This window comes from Solanum tuberosum, unplaced genomic scaffold (assembly GCF_000226075.1).
Source record: "Solanum tuberosum cultivar DM 1-3 516 R44 unplaced genomic scaffold, SolTub_3.0 scf00058, whole genome shotgun sequence".
Taxonomy (NCBI): domain Eukaryota; kingdom Viridiplantae; phylum Streptophyta; class Magnoliopsida; order Solanales; family Solanaceae; genus Solanum; species Solanum tuberosum.
In genome coordinates this window covers 694,347-703,776 of record NW_006238982.1, presented here as the reverse complement: position 1 = coordinate 703,776, position 9,430 = coordinate 694,347, and positions in this window count along the sequence as shown.

Genomic DNA, 9,430 nt, shown 5'->3' with positions numbered 1-9,430 from the left:
TATATATAAAATATAATTTTCAGAGATACAACAAACCTATAATGTATATGTATACAAATTTAGAAAAAGTAAAACATTTTCAGAGATACAAACAAACCAATAATGTATATGTATACAAATCTAAAAAAAATAAAACGTTCCATATACGAATCATTTGATTGTTCATAATAAAAATGACAAAGTATAATACAGAGAACATATACAGATACAAATTCACGTAAATATACAAACACAATTTTCAGAGATACAAACGAACCTATAATGTATATGTATAAAAATCTAGAAAAAATTAAAATGTTCCATATACGAATCATATAATTGTTCATAATAAAAATGAATTTAAACAATCTAAGTATTCTAATGAATTTTTTTCGATGACATTATCACTAAATCTCACTGTGCGTTGGAGAAATCCTTTTTGTATCTTGATTTACATTGTACTTTTTTAGCATATTCACTAGGTAGGGAGCCTAGGTTAGTTTTATTAATTTAATAAAAATGAAAAACTCAAAAATAAAATAAAAATTAAAAGTAAGTGTGGCTATATCTTACCTTGCTAATTCTATTGTGGCAATAATAATACCTCTACTACAACAAGCAAGTAAAAAAAATAAGAACTAGAAAGGAAATTTATATTATTCTATTACTTGCATATTTTTTATAGTTGGTGAGTCGATTGATCGTGTTTCAGATTAATTATCGACGAGTTATCGGAAGAATAATTTTAAATGGGTTATTATATCATTACATATAAGTATTAAGCCACTTGAAATTTTTATACTAAATTAGAGGACAAAGGAAGCTTAGAAACAAAACTCTTAGTTGATCGATTTATTATAGGAAAGTTGTTATGCAATTTTGTTGATGGGATGACTTGGGATAAGGATATATCCCAATCTATAAAGAAGTATAGGTATTATTTACATATAAAATTATAAAAGTTCTTTGAGTCTAATTTTCAGAACATCAAACCGCTCATCAATTCGACATCAGAGTAAAAGATTATAATCATTATTGCGGACTGTTTGAGAAGAAAAAAGGTTCAGGCTAGATCAGATTTTGCTTACTATATAAAGATGATTTTTTATTCAAAAACAGAACTTTTCATATTTCTAGGGATCTAAAGGGATTTAAGGGTGGCTGCTAGGGTCACTACAAGAGATTAAAGCTTTTGTGACGACTTTTTGTAGCGACTTATTTTATCGCCTCAAAATGAGATGAATCAGTGGCGACAAATAAGTGTTGCCACAAAATGTATAGTTTAAGTGGTGATCCTTGAAATCGCCATAAAAGATTAGATATTAGTGATGACTTCATCAATGTCGCCACAAATAATCCTACTAAAATATGGCTGAAAAATTAATTGATTGCGACAAACATATTATTGCTATAAAAGGTCTTTTGGCGGCGATCATCGCCACTCAAGAGGATTGATGGCAACTTTATAATTTCCACTATTTCTGTTGTTTTTATAAAGATTTTGGATGTAAATTCAAAGTTTAATTACTCATGTGTCTGGTCCATTATTTATGCTAAATAAGTATTTATAGCGATTTGATATTTCCTCCATCCTATTTTAAATAGTTTAGCTCCTTTCAAAATTGTAGTCATATATTGCAAACTTTTAATAGTTGTAGAGTTATATATGAAGTATTATATATGATTAGTTTTACATATTTTGTTAGTTATTTTAGTATATATATATACACATTCTATTCATCCTATTTTAGTTGTCACATTTTCATTTTAAACGGCCTTTAAAATTTATAAAACTTACTCACTAATTTATCCTTAAACTTTTTATAACGTACTCCCTCCATCCCATTTTATGTGGTAGTTTGACTCGCACGAAGTTTAAGAAAGAGAGGAAGACTTTTAAAACTTGTTGTTCAAAATGAATGATAGAAATTTGTGTAACTGTAAATCATTTCATTGAGGGTGAAATATATATTTTATAGTTAAATTGTTACTTAATATAGAAATGTGTCATTATTTTTGGGACTGACTAAAGAAGAAAGTAAATCATATAAATTGGGACAAAGGGAGTAATAAATATTAAATACCTTAAAACCATCTACTTTGAAATAATCACGTTTGTGAATTTTTTTTAAAATGTCTCACATCTTCCTTGGAAAATCCCCTTGGACGCTTACCTAGATTTTTGATAAAAATATTTTTATAAGGAAAAATCTTTTATTTCTAAATGGATTTCTAATTTTCCAAATAAAATTAAGTGACGATTCTATTCCATAAAACCAGAATCTTAAACGAATTTAAAATCAATACCATGTGGCTTGCAGTCACTTAGGGGTGTCAAATGGGCGGGTTGGTTGAAATTGGAGATATTAAAATGGGTTGAAATAGAAATCGGGTTGGGTCTTGACCCGCCCAAGTTTAGTTTGGACTCAAATGGGTTTGGTCCAAATGGGCTAAAAACGGGTTGGGTCTTGACCCGGCCAATTTGACCCGATTAATCTCAATAATTTTAACATAGTGATATTTAACTTTTATAATCACAATGTGAATTTCAGCTCAAGATTTTTTTTTTTAAAAAAGGTAACAAATGGATAGATAAATCCTAAAAGATGTTAAATAGATAATAATTTATACATTTAAACATATCTTAGTAAAGAGTTTTAAAACGGATTGAAATTGGAGATTGAATTGGGCTAAATTGAGGATTCTCTTAAAATGGGTTAGGCCTTGAATGAGTTGAGATTGAACCCAATTCAAATTATCTTGAGCTCAACCCTTAAAATTCTGGACGGATTGGACGGATTACCTATGTTTGGGTTCATTTTTGACACCTCTACACTCACTTCATCACTACTAAGACAACTTATCAATTAAATATTACTACTAACAAGCCGTATCGCCTTATCGTTGTTTTAAAGGTCCTAAGTTTGAGTAGTTAATAGCTTGTTTGGATGGTTGTAGTATGTGTTATTAGTTTAAATATAATGTTAACTTTGATTTTTATTTAAATTTTATTATATTGTACTATTAGGTAACAACAATAACTCTCATTTTGTGTAACGATCGATTCGGTGTTATCGTGTCGTTACCTTCTTCTCCTTTTTTTCATTTTGTCTTTACTTGTTAGTAGTCCTATTTTATCTTTTACCTCTTCCCCTTTTAATAGTTTTCTACCTCATATCCTACTTTACTTATAAGTTTATGCTTCCAAAATTTAATTGTTAATATTTTTTTGAAGGTTCTCTCAAAGGGGATTCAACAGATAAGCCAAAGGAGTCTGGGGGAGGGGGGTGAAACCTGACCTCCCCATTACAAAACTAGGAGTGAGGGCTCATCCTTACTCTCTACCTTATCAAAATAAAAGGTAATAAGTTGATATCTTGGGCCAATCTTTAGAGCTAAAGCCTCAGCTGAATTATTTGAGCAAAAACCAAAATATGGCACTAAAAGTCATAATCATTTGTCCAACATGGTTCCTAAGAACTCATCCACCTCTAGCACTTCCAATATTACCTTTACTAACAATAGAAAATAAATTAACAATCTATTCAAATATTGCATTATTAAAATAATACAATATGATATACTATGAAACAATAGATAACAACCAATCAACTATGAACCATCCAAATAAAGTGTGGTGTCAAATCGCCTAACAAGGTAATAAGTTGTTAAGGGTATTGATGTTTTAACCGGCATATTTCATATATTTTCAAACTTAAAAATGGTGAAAACTTTATTTTATACATCACTTAACACTCCTAATTCAAGTTGAGAAGTCATCCAAAAGTCAAATCATTAACTCTCATCATCTTGCATTTCAAATACTATGTTAATTAACTCTATCATGAGAATGTATGCAAGTGCTACATGATGGTTCAATTGAATCTTATTCGTCATAAAGTTAGATATATAAAAGTTTTTTTATAGATATAAATTATAAATCCTCTCAACAATATAATATATGTAGAGAGTAATTGAATCTTATTCGTTGCACAGTATTAAAGCAACATTTTTGTAAATATATAAATTTTAAACCCTCTCGATCGACAATTTAGAGTGAGTTTTCTAGTTTGATATTAAAAGTGGTTCAAAATTTGTTTTAGTACGTAGATCCCGAGAATCTGCCATTTCTCGACCATTTTCTAATTGTATAATCCGATCCCTTTTAAACAATTTGTTCGAATTTCATTTATTTTTTCTTCTAAAAATTACAATATATCATATCTATATATTATTTAAAAAATAACTTGCCAGTCCATTTTTGTTTGCTATCATATGTCATATTAGATAGAGACATGTTATTCTACTTTGGCTATGACTTAATTGTTTATCATTATTTAATATTTAATATAAAACAAAACATTCTAATGAAATATGTATTAAATATATAAGTAGAGAATATTCATATTCATAAATATATATATATATATATATTAGGAAAAAATTTTGATAGTTTGTGATTCACTGGCAATCCAGCCTAGTATCTAAAGAGAACATGTGGGAATGTCAAATAATGGGGACATATAACTGGTTCAACTACAATCAATCACCTGAGAATAAGCAAACAAATAATATATTTTATATTAAATACTATTTGTTGTTAATTTTTAAAATTTATTTATCCAAATATATAAAAACAAATTGAATTTTTTTTTTATAAAATTGATGATGGAGAGGACAAAGAGTTCATGAAGACATGGAACTATTAAAGTTAGTGAATTTCCGTGCTGTGCGGTACATCTCAGCGTAAATTATACGAATCTTCTATCACTATTTTTCAATTATCTATCTGTTTCAATTTGTTTGATTTGCTGACACAAAATTTAAGAAAATAAAATGGTCTTTTTAATTTTATGTTTTTAAAATAAAGATACGTAAAATATATTCAGGTCTTAAACATGTCAATGGAATGTTAGAATTAAAGAATTTGCAGAAAAGATATTTTTTAATTATCTATCTGTTTCAATTTGTTTGATTTGCTGACACGAAATTTAAGAAAATAAAATGGTCTTTTTAATTTTATGTTCTTAAAATAAAGATACGTAAAATATATTCAGGTCTTAAACATGTCAATGGAATGTTAGAATTAAAGAATTTGCAAAAAAGATAAAAGACATTTTGATAATAGTTTTTATTTATTTATTTATTTATATTTTCTTGAAATAAAATAAAAATCAGGTGGTTATTGGATGAGTGAATTATGAGCTTTATGTTGTCAGATTAGAGGGAGCAAGTGAATTAAAAAAAATCTAACAACTTGCATATCACAGATTTCTCACAAAATTCCTTGACCCTAGATACTTCAAGAAGAGCTTCAATGCTAGTTGAACAAATGGTAGGTAAAAAGTAAGCATCTTTTGCACAAGATTAATTATACAAATATATAATTCTTACCGCATGTTCAGAATTAAATATCTGAAGCATGATATGATATATAAGTCAAATTACTGGATAAATTAAAAAGAAATGAATCTCATTTTAATACTAAAATTAAAAAATATAACTTGACTGAATTTAACTCAATTGTGAAAGTTTTAAGCGTAAATCAGATGGTTCAAATGAATCCCCTTCACCAAATAAGCTATATCACACATGGATTATGCATAAGTTGATGACTCACCTTGAGATAATTAACGGAAGACTAAAAAAAACAAAGGTATTAAGAAAAATACAAATTCTACATATGACATACTAGTATTTTTATTTTTGAACCCCTGTGTATAAATTTATAGTTACGTTATTGTAATTCACCATCAAAAGATAGTTTAAGAGATGATGATTGTTCATAAGCAAAAAAACAATTTAGTCAAACATTCTAACAATACATTTCAAATTAATTAAGGTCGGAGTTTATTTTTAAAATGATCATTCAATTAATAATTATTATATTATAATTTTTTTTATTCGATTATTAATTGAGTGACCTAAAATAAACTCCAACCGATGCTTTTAGGACAACCACTCTATTTTCCCGTGATGAGTCACAATAATCCCGTTTGGTTGTTTAGGAAAAATGAAAATGAAAATAATAATAATAATAATAATAAATAAATAAAATCTTCTCCGTTTCATTTGTTTAGGATGGTAATTACTTATATATATATATACCAAAATCGATAAATAAGAATTTTAAAAAAATAAACAGCATTCCACTTGATTCATTAAGTTACAAACAAAGTATGTGTCAGTCTCTTGTTGTTAATTACTAGCTTATTAACAAATTAAGAGATTGTTAATAGTTCATATAATATTTCTAAGTTACAAACAATTTTATTGTTCTCACCTTTACTCTCTTGGTGACTCGAACTCACAACTTTAAGGTTGAGAGCTAGGGGTGCTTACCATCCGAACAACAACCGTCAGTCTTTCTAGTATTAGCATGGAACTAAAACCGTATAAATATATCATGTATATATAAAACTAATTTAATCTTATAATACAAAGTGTGCATGAAAGGACAATATAATTATTTCTTTCCCACAATCAGTCTACTCAAATAGTCATGTATGATGCCTTTGTAAACTAAAAAAAATTTAAACAATTAATTTGAGGGTAGTTTTACTAAACACAAATATTATATTTATTTATTTTTTATATCGAATACTTTAATCATATATATTGATTTGATAATTGTCATGCGTTAGCAACATCAATACGCATGAAAGAGGTTGATAAGTAAGCTACATTATTACTGTTAATCTTTTAATAAACATTAAGCGGTAATTTAATAGTATATCTAATTAATTAAGGTTAATTCAATTACTTTTCTTTTACTAGTTTGAATTTCATCATCTTTGTCCCTTATAAACAAACTAATTTCCTTTGATTCAAAAAAAAAAAAAACTAATTTTCTGAAAATTAATTCTATAATACCTTTAGGTTTTGACCATCAAAGTTATGTTACATAGAATTCAAAAAGTAAATAGATCTATATTTAAATTATTTTATTATGACAAATTGTTTTGATGCAAGTTCCAATTTACCCTTTTTGGTTAACTTCACCTTTATTTTACAAAAAAATTAACTCCAATTAAACCCTTTTCTTCTCCTCTTAGCTTCTACTAATTATTTTTGCGCACACAAAAAATATTTACGAGTATACTATATAATCTTTTATTCCCTAGTCCCTACATTGAACACATTCCTTTTTCGGTCTTTTGAGAAAAAAAAAATAAATTAAATTTGGAAATAATTTAATTTAATTTTTTTAAATTATAGTTATAAAAAAACATTTAATTATGAGCACATAAATATTATGACATATTTAAAATCATAAATCTAAATAATCTTCGTTTCTTTCTTAAATTTGGTATTCTAACCAAATAGATGAACATAAATTGAAAGGAGTACCTAGTTGCTCTAATAAGATGGTCATGTATAGCGCCTCTGCTAACTAATAAAACTTTATACAACAATAACATATTCGGCGAAGTCTCATAAAATAAGATTTTAAGATAGTAGAATGTATGTAGACTTTATCCTAACCTCATATTTTTTGTCATGATCCGAGCCTACACCCTAGACGTGATCGACACTCGAGAACCATTGTTGGTCCCCAAGCGAACCCTCATCCTGGCTGACTACAAGCGGAAGACTAACTCAAGCATACAAAGCTTAAAAACTGAATAAAAATAATATATTCAACTCGTCATAAAATAGGCAACTTAAGTCTTTAAAACATTTAACAAAATAAATTAACAAACTTTTGAAACTCTATTGTCTATCTATGAAGCCTCTAACTGACAAAGATGGAAGTCGGGAAAAGACCCACGACATCCTAACAATTGATATAACTGAAAGTACAAGTAGAACCCTCCGGAAGCAAGGAGGCTCACCATAGCTAACTCGAACTGCATGTGGTATCAACGAAATGCATGTTGATGATCCTGAGTACCTATATCTGCATCATGAAACGGTGCAGGCCAAATGGCTCAGTACATGGAATGTACGAGCATGCAAGGGAAATTCTAAAGCATAAACATAAGCTTGAACTAGTGGAATAGAAACATACTTACCTCTTCTCAACTCAACTCAAAGAAATATAGTTCAATTCAACTCATAGAAAATAGGGCTCAACTCAATGATTAGACATTCAACTCAGTGAAATAAGGCTCGACTCAATAATAAGATGCTAGACTTACCCAACACTAGATACTCAACTTTGGATGCTCAACTCAATATAAAGCAACAATAAAGATGCAATATATGGAAAACTTTTAAAACAGTAGAAAACAACTCAATGTAATGAAAAATGCAATAGTAACTCAATTTGTATGCAAGGATACAAGATAAAAATTACTTGTATATGAAAATACAAAGTAAACTTTGTGTATATAAGAATACAAAATATCTCTGTGGGAGTTTCTCTAACCGATAACTATTACTATGAGTTATGTGATGATATAACGTCTTGCCGCACGCTGCCATGGCCGTCCTATACTTTGCCGGGGTATAGAACCTACTCACTAAGTGGATCCACTAGGCTATGCTAAAAACATTAAGGAATCATCTAAAAAGTATGACTATTTTCTACCCATGTTGGCTACACGGTTTATGGAGACTTTGAATTATCTGAACTAAAACTCGTCCCCATATCGGTGCTCAATACTACTCCCAAAATGTAACTAGCTCATATGTTTATAAAAACATAACTCTTTCTGTGGTTTGAGATTATTACTCAAAACTAGCTCAAAAGCTCATTTGGAAATCGGTGTTTCCTCTCTTGTTTAAATGTGAAAACATTTACTCTTTGGGAATACTTAGTTCCCATATAATCTTTTTGAAAAGAAACATGAACTTGGCTCTACTCTTTCTCAAACTCAATGCTTAAGTCTTAAAATAAGTTTTTAAAATAATTTGTAAAAAGACTTCTTAAAATAGGGTTCATGCCGAATTATGGACGTGAACGACTTAATTCAAGGTTTTCAATAACCATAGATAGAACTCAATACTCGGAACTCAACAACTCAAAACTCAAGAACTTCAATGATACTACTCATTTTAAGAATACTCAACTCAGAGCAAGGGAGGGGGGGGGTCATACGGAATTATGGGTATGAACTACTCAACTCAAGGGCTCAATGATACTTCTCATCTCACGACTACTCAACTCATAAGGTTTATGCGGAATTATGGGCATGAACAACTCAACTCAAGGACCTTCATGGGTAACATGTAATATCCCATGATTAGGAATATAATCTCAAAAGGGTTAGGAACTCAATGCTCAAAGACTTAGAACTAAAAGATGCTACTCCTCTCGAAAACACTCAATGTATGGAGTTCATGCGGAATTTATGAGCATGAACGACTCGACTCAAGGGTCTAAAGAACATTATGGAACTCATGTATACGACTTTTCTCATTCTCATACTTACTTCTTTAAAACTCAGTTTAAAACTCAATAATTAGAAATAGAATTTTAAAAGAACCATGAACTCAAGAACTCAAA